Consider the following 15,717-nt stretch of genomic DNA (forward strand, 5'->3'; position numbering starts at 1 on the left):
CAATATGAATAAACTTACTGACCTAACAAGGTATGTTCTATAAACCGACCAACAGTATTTAATAAATGAATACCTCAATTAACCAACCCTTTCCTTGCACAGTGCTATATTTTTTAAATTATCGGTGTTGTAACCAACATGTTTAACCATCTTGAACCAGAAACCAACAAACACTGAAGAAATGTAAGAGGGAGGACATTTTCAATAATGTAAGCGTCTTAGCTGTCCTGACATGTGTAAGGCTGCAGCCATGGAAAGGGACGAAGCACAGTCTGTTTCACATTAAATGTTCCTTTTATATTCACAGAAGAACATTGCAGGAGAGCCACTGCTCATCTCCAGTGCTCTTCAACACTCGCCGACTGACAGGAATGACGCTGCCAAGCCGTGCAGTGGAGAGTGCCAGCACACTATAATTGACCATTATTTTCTCACAGGTTGTTGTCCTGCCCTCAAAAAAATCCTGCCCTCTTCCAAACAAAAGGTATCATGTGAAACAGGTAATAACATACTTTGCAGCAACGTCTCATTAACAAAGCTCAGTGAGCCAGAGGTACCAAAGAAGCACAATCACTCAATTAAATGAGTTCTTCGGGTGACCAGGTGTGCAATATGCTCTCTGGAGCCTGCCAGGTGTGCACAGGGCACTGAGGTCGCGTAGGTGTAACGCTTAACACTGTCTTCATGTCCTTTGACAGCAAGTGCGGGGTACAGGCTCGATAGGGTAGGTATACAAAAACACCTGGACAGAAAAGGGTAAAGTCCAGGTACATCGTCTCTGAGATCTTGAGCCTGTTCTGGGTACTATTTTGCTCCAGACTTCCAAACGTAACTTGCGGTTGGACCGCTAACTAAATGTGGTTTAAAACAGTTTAACAGCCTATCCACAGAGATCTAGATCAACACGTTTGTTTTGGATGGAGTAGTTCTGCCTCTTCGTATTTCCAGATCAGATGAGCATCAGCTTATTCACCAGAATTCTCCAGATGAGGGAAGAAGACCAGAAAAAACATGGGTATGGATGTAGGGTGTGAAACCAGTATCTACATAGACAGATGAAGTTAAAGCCATACCAACACAAAGAAGGTGATTGTCCCCTTTGATATATCTGTTAGGGGCTTGGATGAAGAGGTCTCGCCTTCTGAAGGGTACATTGGGTGTGACAGGCAGAACTTCTCAATCCTTATTCTTGGACAAAGTGTCAGGCTGTCCTGAGCACCATAGACTCCATGCTCTCAAACGGACTCACTGGAAAGACCCTCCAGGAAAAACACACCGTTTTGGTCCTGGAAAGGAAAATATTGACTTACAGAATTCCCAGTGCATCCCCTTCAGGTGTTTGGAATGGTCTGTACCAGGGTCCCCTGGAGGATCAGAATCCAGTCCTGGAGGATCAGAATCCAGCACAGTTTGCAGATTTCCCTGCTGATCTTAATCAGCTAATTACTGGGTTTAGTAGAGGTTTCTAAAGCAGGGAAATCTGCAAACTGTGTTGGATTCTGGAATTGGAGAACCCTGGTCTGGACAATAGAAAAAAAAAACATTCACGATTTCCTTATTAGTCTATTAAAATTATCTGCAAGGAATGCAGCACCTACAGAGTACTATTAAAGACTGGTGTTAGCAGTTAGTCTAAAGGCAGGTCAAGCACATTCGCTTTGGTACACAAATTCCAACTTCCTCTACACCAATGCACTTCAGTTTAAAGTGAACTTTGAGTTCAAACAAGGTGCAAATCCTGCTCATGTCTCTAGACTCCATAACCACATGCTGGAATTCCAGGACTGAAACAGGAAGATGACGTGCCATACATCTCAAACAACTCTGAAGACTTCCAAGGCAGGGTATGTTGGAATATTTCCAGTAAGTACTCAGGCTTTTTTTGTTTGTTTGTAATGAAACATGCGGGTAGGTTGTACTTCACTCTGGTGAGGACATGTTCAGCGCTACGTCGAAATGGGTGCGACTCATTTTCCTCCCTGGTAAATGGGGCAGACAATTTATTGCATCTTCAAGGCCTGTTCGCAGCTGAGGCACATGCATATTGGCCAAAACATACATCCATAGTTAAATGTTAGAAAGGTGTGTTGTATGAAATTGGAAGATACTACATCTCATCACTCAAAACTAAGTGGATATTATAATAATACTTTATTTACCCCCAAGGGTAAATTCTTTTCGCACATCCCATCATGCCCTCCATGAGATACACAGAAACGTATGCACGTGAGAGCAAGCTTCAGCGAAGGGTCAGCCACTTGTGGCAGCCATGGAGCTGGGGGTAAGGTGCCTTGCTTAAGGGTCCACAGACAAGTGACCGTTCTGTGAAGGTTCCACCGAGCAAGCTTCTGATCACAAGCAGAACAACATACTGCCCTCAGTACTAGGTAGTTAAACAAATATATGAAGGCATCAATGCTATCGGTATAAAATCAGTGTTAGAAAGTATAAAAAAAGTCAATTTCATTAAGTTGATATCAATAAAACACCAGGTTAATTTATTTACAACCGTGACCTGAAGAGGAATATCACTTCACTCCTGACAGTTGCTGTGTATCACTCCTGCCACTAGGGGGCAGTATATTTCGAAGAAACCTTCCTTTTCTTTGGTTTGAGCCCCATTTCCATGAAAGACCTTTTTGTTAGAGTAAGATCACTTTAATCAGAGTTAAAACAGCCCATGTCAAGCATCATTGTCACTTTTACTCTTTCCTTTAAGAAGTCGAGCTTCACGGGATAGCCACGCACATCGTAGCCAGATAAAGGCCCCTTTGTCAGCTTGGCCAGAAACCTCGAGTGCACTTGACTCACGGACATGAGGTCTGCACATTTTCCCACTTAATTATGTCAGCGCCTCATCAGGGACCACTGTTCTGGAGGCCCATTCACCTGGAATATTGTGGGAAGGATTAAATAAAGTGTACCTGGAAAAATAGCTTTCGCTTGTCATTGTCGACGCTCGTATCGTGTTGCGTCTCTGAAAGGATAAAACGTAGCACTTTTCGTGAACGGAAACATTTTACGACCATTTCAACACGCAGCTCCATTTACACGGTATTCAGTTACATCCTTGGGATTTTTTTTTCTTGATTAAACAATCATCTTTGTGTTTTAATTGCATATTTAATATCCAAGAACATGAATCAGAACAGGCATTTTGAAACACTGATGTTTTCTTATGTATAATCATTACAATAGTTTTGTGTTATATGGTGGTTAGATGGCTTCTGGTCGTTGCAATTGTTTCATGCAATAAGTTGCATGAGAAACAAATAAGAGAACATAATGAGGGTGTAATCATCCCATTTTAGGGGAAAAAATTTTCACGGCATTATTTACATAATTTGGGTGCAGGAAATTTAATCAAATGTTTCACAATTGAAATATTGCAAGCGGAAGCATGCCACGGCCATGCGTGGATTTCCTCCACCGTGTAATTGCTAATGATGTCCAGCTGGTACTCATTTGTTGGTCTGATGAGAGAGTGTATAAACCAGCTGGCCTTAGAATATATGAGAGACTTGAGATAATGGAAGAGGCCATGCATCAGCTCACTGTTCCCAAAAGCAGCCTCACATCTCCGGGGTACAGGTTAGATTTCCATCTCCTGTGGTCTAAAAACACGCACTTAGGTGAATGGGTGTATCTGCACTGCCCCTAGTGGGTGAGTTTGTGCCCTACTTCCTGGCAAAGGCTCCAGGCTCACCACAACCCTGTACTGCTTACGCCCGGGGAGTTTTTCAGCATATATTTTGTGGTTTGTTTCCATAAAAAATATGTTTAATTCATTCTAAAAAAAATTATGAATAATCAATATGGGTAAAAAAAAGTCTTTCCTAATATTTCCAGTGCATTAGAATAATCCCCAAAAAACATTGAAAGAGTCATACGGTGAAATGGAAAGTTGTAAAATGTTTAAAAATAGATCAAGAATGTTTTACTTAACAGATTAAGTGTATATACAGACTAAGCAGTTATGTAAATCATGTACTATTAAGTACCTCAGATATGTGCCAGAATTACACAGAATAGAATAATACAACAAACTACAGTGGTACCTCAGTACTCGAACTCATTGGAACTCAAATTTCTTAAAACTTGAATCAACCAGTTCGAAAAGAAATGACCTAGAACTCGATCTGAACCGCATTACGCGGCACGTCTCTGTGCGGAAACAAAGGGTGACGCTCCAGTCTCAGCCTCACATTCCTGTGAGAGCGTCGTTTGCTGGTGACAGTGAAAATATCAGGTAATACATGGTACTTTATATCATTTTGGTAGCCATTGCTCAGCAAAAAGTTACGCAACAGTTGTACAAATGTTACAGCCTAAAAGTTTGCGATTTACCAACAAATTAACGAATACAGAGTAATAATAAAAATAAACAACGGACCACATGGCATAGTCTAGTGTTGGCGCTCTGTCTGGGTTTATGAAAAAGGTGTCACTGGGTTTTTTTTAACTTTACACATTGTTTGGATACATTTATTTCCTTATCTTACAAATTACTGTTTTGATAAATGTGCTTAGATGTGTTTAGCTTGTGCTCTTCTTCTTTTATCCTCTTCATTTTGTGTTTAAATGCAAAAAAAAAAACAGGTTTAGGTGTAATTTTTTGGGGCTGAGAAACAATTAATTGGTTTCCCATTATTTCTTATTGGGGAAAATTTGATCAGAACTTGAACTTTTTAGGATTCGAACCCGAGGTCTGAACGGATTAAGTTCGAGTTCTCAGGCACCACTGTACAGATGTACATGTGACATTTAGGTAAATGATGACCACTGGTGGTCCCGTAATATTATAACGGAGCTGACAGCCGTCATTGCACATCACAATATTCACACGTCTGTGGTGATGTTGGTGTAAACAAACCTACTGCGCTGCCAGTCATATAACAGCATAGCAAATACAACTATGTGCAGTACAAAATACATAGTAATGATAATAAACAATTACGTTGCTGGTTTATAGATTTACGATACTGTACTTTTTGTAGTTATTTGGGCTATGCCATATAGCCTAGGTGTGTAGCAGGTGGTACTAAGTCAGTGGTAGCCTAAAGGTTAGGGATGCATACTTGTAATGAAAAGGTTGCTGGTTCAAATCCCTGACTGCTGAAGTACCCTGAGCAGGGTACCACCCCCAAGCACTGCTCTCTGGGTGCTGAATCAGCTGTCTCCTGCTATGTTACATATAGGTTAAATGCAGAAGACACATTTTGTTGTGCTTCACTATGTGTATCAACAATAACAAAACACTCTCTTCCGTTTGCACAATAATGAAATCACTTAAGGATGCACTTCTCAGATGTTAATCATGTTAACCGATGCATGACTGTATTAATTCTGGTAAGTGAAATTACACTGCATTTACATTATATAGGCTGTGTATTTATCATATATGCTTTTACTGTATGTGTTTACTATATGTGTACTATGTGTTGTTTGGTTTGATTTGATTATTTTTATGGTAATCCTCAAATTATTTTCCCACATATCAGTTTGCAGTAGTTACTCCATCGTTTTACCTGTAACCTGGAAACCTGTAGTATTAAAAGCACAAAAGTACACGTAGCATTATCATCTCATTACAATTAGCTTACAACATCTCCACTGGTGAATGTGCTCAAAGTCGAGTTAGATGCATCGAGCCGGAAGACGAACATACAAAAGACCTCATTCATCACATGAATTAAGCTTCATGGCAAACAACTTTCTTAAAATTACAAATTTATGATTTCATCATAAGTGCTCAGAGAGTTTTGGAAAACACTGACCCGTGGAGCTTTAAGCACAAGTGCTGATCCGCGGCTGACATCATGCGTATCCGGCCCCCCAGCACAGCTAGAGCACGGTAAGTTCTCCTGCGAGAGCTCTACCTACTCCGCTTCCTCACCCAGACTCCACTTAGAGACAACAAATTCACTCTCAGAGTCGCAGCCAAGGCGATGCAAGTATTTCCAAATGACGGGCCTACAAATCATCCGCTCTCAGGAGGGGTAATTGTTTTCTTTACCTTTGAGAAGTGACAGGACTTATTAGGGTATTTTGTATATCCTGGAGCCATACAAGGAGAGAGTTGCTGGAATGTGGCCCTCACTCAGTGACACCCAGACAGCCCCCCCGGGAGAATCTCACCCACGATGTTTGTTCAGGAAATTCTCCAAGATCAGCCTGCCTTGCTGCCAGGATACATGCACATTTCACACAAACAATAGTCTGTTCACACCTACTTGTCAGCTTAAAAAAAGGGAAAATAAGCACCCCTGAAATTACACATTGGTTCTGGGCAACAGGAGGGAAACGCCGCTGAAGTCACGCCCAGCAGAGAAAGGTGCCCATCATCACTTTGACAATTTCCCATTTGTTTCGGAGACGATTACGAGTTCCATGCTTATTCCCAGAAAGTCTTGGCCTTTGAGACAGACTTATGCTCCGTTAGTGTAGATTGTGATTGTGGTTGGACCAAATGAGAAGGTCAATGGCCCCAGTATATGGGGCATAAGAGGGACTGGAGATACACAAGCCAACTTTGGTCAGTTGGCTGAAGTGAGATTTTGAGAATTGTATGTAACAGTCTTATTACCTGGTAAATAGTCCAAACTACCCCAATGCTTTTGATGTTAGTAATTTTAGGTTTGTAATGGAATAATATAGATTTGCCATTAGATTTCCTGCATGAGAGGCTGAAAGGGTGAGTGTCACACCAGATGTGTGAGAGTTGGCAACCCTGGTGATCAACACCATCCTATAATGGACACCTGGAAGACACTCAAGCCTGCTGTGACAATAGGGTATGCAACTCCCATCTGTACATTCAGGTATGGTGGAGATCAACAAGTGTCAACTGAACAGAGAGCTTCTTTATGCCGATCACACCGGGAGAATGGTTCACCTGTAACCTATTATGAAGCTTTTGTCTTATTTTCTCATTCGTTGCCATCTTCGTCCTGGAAGAAGAGATATTGTATCTCAATGGAACCTTCCTGGTAAAATAACGGATAAATAAAAAAAAACTCCTTCATCTCAGTATTAAGACATTCCGGTCAGCAAACAGGGCTTCAGCGTGTGTCCGCTCAAAGTTCCTTCTCATCCACGGGCCTGGTGACCAAGCATGCATGTCTTCTGAGAGTCCACATAAGGCACTCTGCAAGGCCTCTCAGTACAAACAGGTCATTGTTCACACCCCCCCACTGTGGAGTGGGGAGCATGTGAACGACGCATGACTGCAGTAAAGAAGCCCGGAGACGGCGGCCATATGGCCTCGTTCAGTCATACGGGCCTGGGAGAGCCGTCAGTCCACGGCAGCGCGATACCTTATACCTACCGCGTGTGGAAGCGGGGTGTCTGAACGCTCCCCTGTGCCAGAGCTGCAGAAAGGGCTTTTTGTTTCCACACATCTTGGCATGGTTGGACTCGGGCTAATTTCACCTTAAAGCCACATTAGCCATCTGAAGTCCGTGTTGTTAAAGCCGCCCCGGTTTGCCCAGCAGCACGAACTGAGCGGGGTTAGCCTAAACAAATCCGCCTGCCTGTCTCCTCTCGCTGTGGCTAACGAGCTCCAGGTGGGTGCGTCCATTTCCTCGGCCACCCTTACGGCGTCAAGCTCTCAGCGGAGCTGGCGGCCAAGTGGGCTATGAGCGCTGCCCTGATGAAACACATCTTCGGGCCTTCAGATCTCTGGAGAAGATAGGGACGTGCTGTAAGCTAGTGCCACGCTGAGGGAGCACCGGCTGGATAGGAATAAAGTACACACACCAGCCTCGATGGCCTCTCACCGTGCTGTCACATCTGAAAGAAAGAAAGATGAATTCCAAAGCCAGTCACGGAAAGCAGGCCTCAAGCACAATGATGGAAAACATATTTTGGGAGAATGGCAGTGAGACAATCAACAACTTGTCTGCAAAATAAGCACTTTGTCAGTTTCTTGCTAAATCGAAGATGAAAATGAACCCAGGAATCCCAGTGTAGGATTTCATAATCATTTCCTATTGGTCATAACTACGCAAAAAGGTGACGATACACAGGGCAACTGCCAACCAGGAGTGAGTTTAAAGATAGAACTTACGCACGACATAGTGTTAAGAAGGCTTTGGGAAAGGGCAACTCATCTGGAGCTGAATGATCGTAAAAAGTTGCCCACTGTCGATCAAAAGTTTTCAAATAGATTTTTTTTGTGCAGTATCAATGGGAAAGAACCCAAGCAACATTCACCAGGCAACACTGCCTGGCAACACTGCTCAAAAAGCTGCCCTGCATATCATCACCCTAATTCTCCTCTACAGATGCATTATTCCAAGGTCACTACCCATAAAATCCTCTCAAGGCATAAAAACTTCAGAAAATCACCTGCGGCCCAGTAAACGACCCAGGATTTGTGTGGAAATCAGTGGAACGATCTACAAACATGTCATGAAGAACGGAGATGGAGTGCAGCCGGCCACGGGGCAGACACCCCCTGAAGGGAGACACCTGTCCGACCAGCAGTGCCCTCTGGCAATAAAGCACCATCATGCTGCAAACTGAAAATAAGCACAAGCACACAAGCAGTAGTGTACTGTTGCATTACGGGTTTGAATCTTGATGTCCTAGAATACTTCCTACTGTTGCACAAAACCAACTGCTCCAATAATGATCAACCAGTTTTAGATTCAAGGATCTAAACTGTAATGTAAATATACTTATTACTGCTTTTGATGCTGTCTATTCATGAGCATCACAAAGTATTGCGTACGTTTGCTAATATGAACTAATTAAGATTAAAATGAATGAATTTTGGAAGTTGGAAGGCTAGCTGGGACATTTGCTGGAGTTTTGCATCAGCAATACATACGCGTTTTGTTTTAAAACAAGTTTTAAGCAACAGCGGATTGGCCACCCGTTACGTCAATCAAGTGGCAAATGCCAAAGGGGTGACAGATGATAGAGGTTAACATCTAAAGCATTTTTTTTTATTTCTGCACTACCTTTGCAATCTACTAGTCGATACTGAGCATATCAGGAAAATATTAGCCTAATTATGTCCTATGATAACTAATAAATATTCATTTAATTTTCAAATTAGTACTATTGCAATGGTGTGGTATGCAAACAACAATATACTGTATTTAGGCTTTACTTCAGATTACAGATGTAACCAGGGCATCACTTGAGAGTGTATTAGACGTTCTTCCATTGTCATGCAGCTGTTTTCACATTTATGCTCACCATTCTTGGAAAAGAAGTTTGTCAGTAGTTGCTTTCCCTCATTTAGCTTTTTCTCTCGCTCCTGCCTTTCTTTTCTTTTCTGATAGCCTGATTTCGCTTTCTTGGTCAAGGGCATTGTCAACTATGCTACGATGCGTGGTCTAGCAGAAGGAACGGAACGGAATGCTAAGTAAAGTGCGTCTAGTTAAAAAGCCCGCTGAAGGCAGACTAAACCATTTCGTGTTTTTGCAAGGGGTGAGGGGTGACCTGTCCTCAGACACTATTTACAGTATGTAGGATACAAAATTCAATCCGTCACTCAACCTAAACATTCATTCGATTTACATTAGATAGCAACATTCATTGTGACCTTTACTTATGATAGTAATATTGAAAGAAAAATAAAATTTCAGACTTCTCAAGGGCCCTCCCCCGACTTGGGGCCCTGGTAAGACAGTCCAACTTTTCCCCCCACTACGACACCCATGTCTATGACCAATGAACCAGACAGAGCTCCAATGCAAGTACTTAATTTGAATAACAGGTGCTCATCCATCATGGATGAAAAATAAAACATAAAAGGGCCAAGAAAGAGATATATGTATTCCAAAATGGGTACCTGATGTGAGTCAACATCTCAGAGATTAACCTGGGAAGAAATATCACACAGATCCCAGTTAAGGGTTGTGCTAGAGTGATACAATGGTTCAGCATTTACAGAACTGGATTATACTGGATTTTTTGCCCATTAGTCAATTACTCAAAAAAAAAAATCATTCTAAAAAAAAAAAATTCACACACACACAGTGAGCTTTCTGATGAAGCTACATAGCCACTTATTATTACCACTACAGATGGACATCCATCCATCCATCCATTTTCCAAATCGCTTATCCTACTGGGTCGTGGGGGGGGCTTTCATTAAATTTCATTAAAATAATGGTCCATACTGAGTTAAAGTCACCTCAGGCAGGCATTAGCCTCAGATTTATTTTTCTGAAATACAGATGAGAAATAGTACATATCTGTGATTCTGCTCCCTGTTAACCTAGGAGAGTTGTACAATATTAAGCAGATTTGTTCTTAGGTTAAAGCCCAGGAAAGCAGATTCTGCAGATGGTATCCATCCTTGGCCCCTTATCCTACTGGGTCGCGGGGGGTCTGGAGCCTATCCTGGAAGCAATGGGCACGAGGCAGGGAACAACCCGGGACGGGGGGCCAGCCCATCGCAGGGCACACTCACACACCATTCACTCACACATGCACTCCTATGGGCAATTTAGCAACTCCAATTAGCCTCAGCATGTTTTTAGACTGTGGGGGGAAACCGGAGTACCCGGAGGAAACCCCACGACGACATGGGGAGAACATGCAAACTCCTCACACATGTGACCCAGGCGGAGACTCGAACCCGGGTCCCAGAGGTGTGAGGCCGTATAGATGGACAACAATAGCTAAAGGAATGGCAACATGGAACCACCAATGGCAACACCCAAAATCAGCGCAATCTTCGCCTGCCGTTTGTTACGATTTACACTGTGTTGTGATGAAACGATGATGTCATAAAATCTATGAGACACCAGTGTCACTCCCCCAACTATCTTAGACCTGACTGTGTCCCTCTGGTCAAAGATGCACAATTACCAGCATGGCCCCCAGCATTTCTGCTTCTGAGAGAATTTTCTAAAAAAACAGCAGGACATGTGAGGGTACCTCTTGACATTTTTCATGCATTACATGATGCTTCTTTGAGGAGAAAATGTAGGTGTCATGGTCCATTAGTGGTGATGAAGAGAGTGAGTCACCGTCTTCCGCTAGCATTGTGTCGGCTGCAGGGTTTTGCTGTTTGCAAAGGCCTGTCTGACAGCGCCTCATACACTGGCCAGATAATAGTGTCAGTAACTGTAGGATAAGCAGAAAAAAGGGACCGTTCAATTTCGGGAAGCGTAGCCTGCTGGCAATCATCAACACAATAGAAGTCAAGTATGGAAAAAGCAAACTGAAAAATCTGAAGTCAAAATCAGCCTGTTGTATGTAATTAAGACAAACATAGAATTCTGTGGACTGTTCTAGAAAAATCTGAAATACTGCATTCAGTAGCATCATTTTTCTTCTGGAGTCCAATTCAGTCTAACACAAGAGATTAATTATGTACACAAATTATACAAAGCAAACATACTTAATATACTTAACAGTACAAGTGTACCCAGTGCCTATATCCCATAATGACTGTGTACGTCTATATATAGAACTATAACTATAACAATATATTTTTATATGAATATTGATATCTATATTTAACATTTGCATTAATGCATGCACTTGACAGCTTTATGCTTTATTATGATCTTCAAAAATGGCTGACAGATAAATTGAATTTAAATATAATGAATCTATACAGACGCTCCTCTACTTACGAACTTTCAGCTTACAAACTTTCAGACATACGAACGAAGAGGACTGTAAGTCCAAATTGTGCTAGTTGGGCTCCTGTTTCCTGTTCGCAACATCATTTTTTTTTTCTGCTCGCCAATTCCACCCAGTATGACTTCTGGCCGCTACTCTCACCGCGCAGCAGCGTAGTGTTTGCACTCCCAGCATCCTAGTTCTTTGTACTTGCATATACAGTACCCTTAAAATGATGTTGAATAACGACTTGCGAACATTTCAAGTTACAAACGACCATTCGGAATGTATCTCGTATTCGTCTGTATTATTCTTAATACTAAAAATTCCATCCAAAGAGAGAGTGTGAAAGAGGCCAGAATGATCAGGCGTTAGAGCTCGTTTCAGCAGCACCCAGTGCTTTTTGAGCTGGTACACTGTGTCGCTCGGGCCCCTGCTGGGAGGGACATAACGCATATACTGCTGTCACATGGCAAACTGCCGGCCTCATAAATATAAAAAAAGTCAGAAAATGACCCGAGGGGCACAGCACTAGGGCCATGAGAGCCAATCTACTGCTTAACACCAAGTTCTGCTGCTGATGACTGTCAGCTCAGAGGTTTTCTATAATTAAGCTGCGAGCGCCAGACCTGTAACTGATACGTTAACCAATGTAAATATTGCAGTGTTTACCCAACTTTGAAAAATGTGTGTTGAGTCTAGTGTTGCATGCTCCCTGACCTCATGGACAGCCTTTACGCTGTGGGCTGAGGCCATGAGAGGGCATGCAGTAACCGGCTGTGGGCACTTGGGGTTACCACACTGCAATGCCGCGCACTGCCGCTGGTTGCCGGTACGGCACAGATAGCCCCGCAGCAATGCTGTCACAGGACCGCGCACAAAATGGGCAATTTAGATGCCAATTCACCAAACTGCAAATCTTTGTACTGCAAGAAGAAACCCAGAGAGTAGCCAGAGAAAACCCACACAATTCAGCGACAATGTGCACGGATTCAAACCTCCATCCTTGGAGCTTTTAAGGTGACATAGCCATCCAATGCACCCCTACCCTTAAATAAGTACTGATCATGTCTATGAACATATGCCCCCCAATAAAGAAATAGATACACAAATACAAGGTATATGGTATAACACAATATCACACTAAATAAAATCAAAGTTACAGATTCCTGTCTTATGAGATTACTATTCATCGACAAACTTCATACCCCTTTAAAGAATTAACCATAAAAATCACCTTAATGATAATCCTTAAATCTTTAATCCTTTCATGGCTACTCTGCTTCATTTTCCAAGAACAATATCTGTAATCCACACAGAATTAGAATACAAAGAATTAAGACGGAGCCTTAGAATTGAGAGCATGTATTTTTGCCGAACCACAGCTGGAGTGTAGCCAGCGGCTGAGACTGAGCAGCCCATGCTACATGTCTCAGGGTGGCCTGGTCTGGGGAATCACCTTAGGCTGTGGGGTTACCATTCTGAGCTGGAGGACACAGAAACATGGCGCGTTCTTGCAAAACAACTGTATCCTTGCCTTTCAGCCCTAACAACTTCCCACAATCATATTGTTTCCACATTTTCTCTAATACGAATAGCGCCTTTATTGAATTACTTTTGGGTTTGATAAATTTGTAAATCAAAGGGATTTCAAGAGGACCAGTACATCCATTTCCTATTTTCAAAAACCTCCGATGGAAAAAAGGACTCAACATGTCTTCTCATTCTTTGTACCAAAGTTTCTTTATAAGAAGAAGCCCATTGTTCTCAAGGTGACTGAGTTTTAATCTCTATTGACTGCACTGAAGGGCTGTGATACTGTCATTATTTCCCATGGGATAATTTTACCGGATCATCTCGGCGTAAGAATTTGTTTTCTTGTCTAAATTGTTTCCCATAAAATGTCTGTGGGAAGCATTTTTAAAATCATCATCACATCACATTCTCTTAATATAACTGGAGAAAACTATTTTGGAAAAATAAAAATGCTTTGCATATCTTTTGCAGGGCATTCTGGGAATTTAAACAATAAAAAGTAGGATTCAATCCCTTCCAGATCTGTCATTTCATTCTTTGTCTTTTATCGACAACTTATTAGACCTTACTACCCCAATACATTTTATCGACAGCAAACTGTTACAGAGATCAATTTCAAGAAATCTCTTTATGCATCGGAATGGATTTGGATAGAGGTGACATTTTTGGTTCAGTTGTATCTCTGTCACTTTACCCCGCATTTGAAATGTACTTCCTGGCTGTATTTAATTGCCCCAAGGAAACCCAGTCTCTTTGTAACAAAGAGAGCTGCACTCTATGAAAAGACCCTGACATCACTGAAACTACATAGACGGGCATGCTGAATAGTTTGCCTCGACCTAATTCAATAATCCGACTCTCTCCATTAGTTTGGGTCAGCAGTCAAAGCTGGGGGGGTTTTTAACGTACTGTTCATATACAGTGAAACACAAGCGATTCCCCATGAGACAGCTTTCAGTGAAACTCTCAAAGCACTCGCGGCTCCGCGGCCATTGTTGCTTTATGTGCGATGAAAAGCGTCACAAATTCATCGCACCTTTTATCAAACCCTTTCAGATTTGTCTTCAAGCTGACACACACGAGGGATCACAGATGTTTACTTTAGCAGCCCAGCCCGGAGATGAGCCTAATCTAGGCTACATTAGGCTTAGTCTTCCCAACAATGCCATAACAAAAAGGCACTCTCCCTGTCTGCCCCACAGAAAGTGGCTGAGCCCCCCATCTCTTGTCCTGTCCAAGGTTAGCTTCCTGTCCTCTATTGTCTACCACAGCATAGGGGCTCTACTTTACTTGTCGAATGTTCTCTGATGTCTTTTATTTTAATATGATGTTTTTCGTTAAGCTATACGTGCTCTTATTTAACACCGGTGAATGGGTCATGGCGCATGAGTTTCCGTAGCATGTTGTTTTTAAATCTAGCAAGCTAAAACCCATGTAAGAACCCATATTTTCCTCACATCTCTCCTGACGTGCTCCAGATATCGTCCTGGGAGAAGCATGCTCGATTAACTTTAGCCAAGCACTAAATGTGCCATGAAAACTTGATACTTTCATCACTGCTTGTCTGAAAGGGTATAAACCTCTCCTTCTGAGACATCACCCCTTGACCTCATCTGGAAAGGCCTTGTTCACTACCAGGCTTCAGGTAAGATCATACACAGGCCTATTCACGTTCGGACTCCCTCAGTGCTGTGAAACTAGGGTTTGACACACAGAAATTTGTGTCTGTTCTGAGTTAACTATTCAATATCTTTAATTGGCTTTAACTGGAAACCTCGAAGTAAAATAATACTGACATTTAAATATGAATATGACCGATTCACTTTAGAAAGCAAACAAGAGTAACTATGTTTGGCCCTCCTACAGAGTGCTATAATGTTATCTAACATTATACAGAGAAATGAGAAATTGCTCTCCAGGTATGACCTGTACATTTCAGTACATGTGCATATATAGTTCAAAGTAACCGAATTTTGACCCTCCTGTTACTTTTCAAAGATCAACAGCTGGTAATATTGCAGACAATACTGATACCATCTGACATCTTCTTCCAATTTGCACTTAATTTTTCCAAGAGACAACTAAAATGAGAGTGGATTATTTCATACAAAAATACTTTTTTACATTTTACATTTACATCTACATTTTATTTAAAGAAATGTATTGTTATACAATATTTTAAATGTTTATTATCAACCTAAGAATAAGAAGCTGTATTGTCTAGGGGAGGAAACAGACCTCTTACTAGTGCCTGCAATAAATCTTAAAACCATTGTGACAGCTAGAACAAGCCCTTGTAAAACAGAGATTTCCTGCCCCCAAGGGCTCAAGTTGGAGCTGCTGGAGGTTGCACCAAAAGTCAAGCAGGGCATGTCTGACAACTGATTTGACAGGGAAACACTATTAGCTGAGCCACGCCCCACTAGTGAATCATTTCCTTTAAACAGGGTCTGGGGGCTGAATGTATGAGGGGCCCAGAGTCAGCCGTGGGACAGAGTTCCTCTAGTTGGCTGTAGTCTGTTGATTTAGCCCTGAAGCAATGGTGGCTCCATGTGTGCATTAAGCTCTGCATGTCCTTCCACTGGTAAT

Source organism: Brienomyrus brachyistius, chromosome 12, assembly GCF_023856365.1.
Source record: "Brienomyrus brachyistius isolate T26 chromosome 12, BBRACH_0.4, whole genome shotgun sequence".
NCBI classification, from domain to species: Eukaryota; Metazoa; Chordata; class Actinopteri; order Osteoglossiformes; family Mormyridae; genus Brienomyrus; species Brienomyrus brachyistius.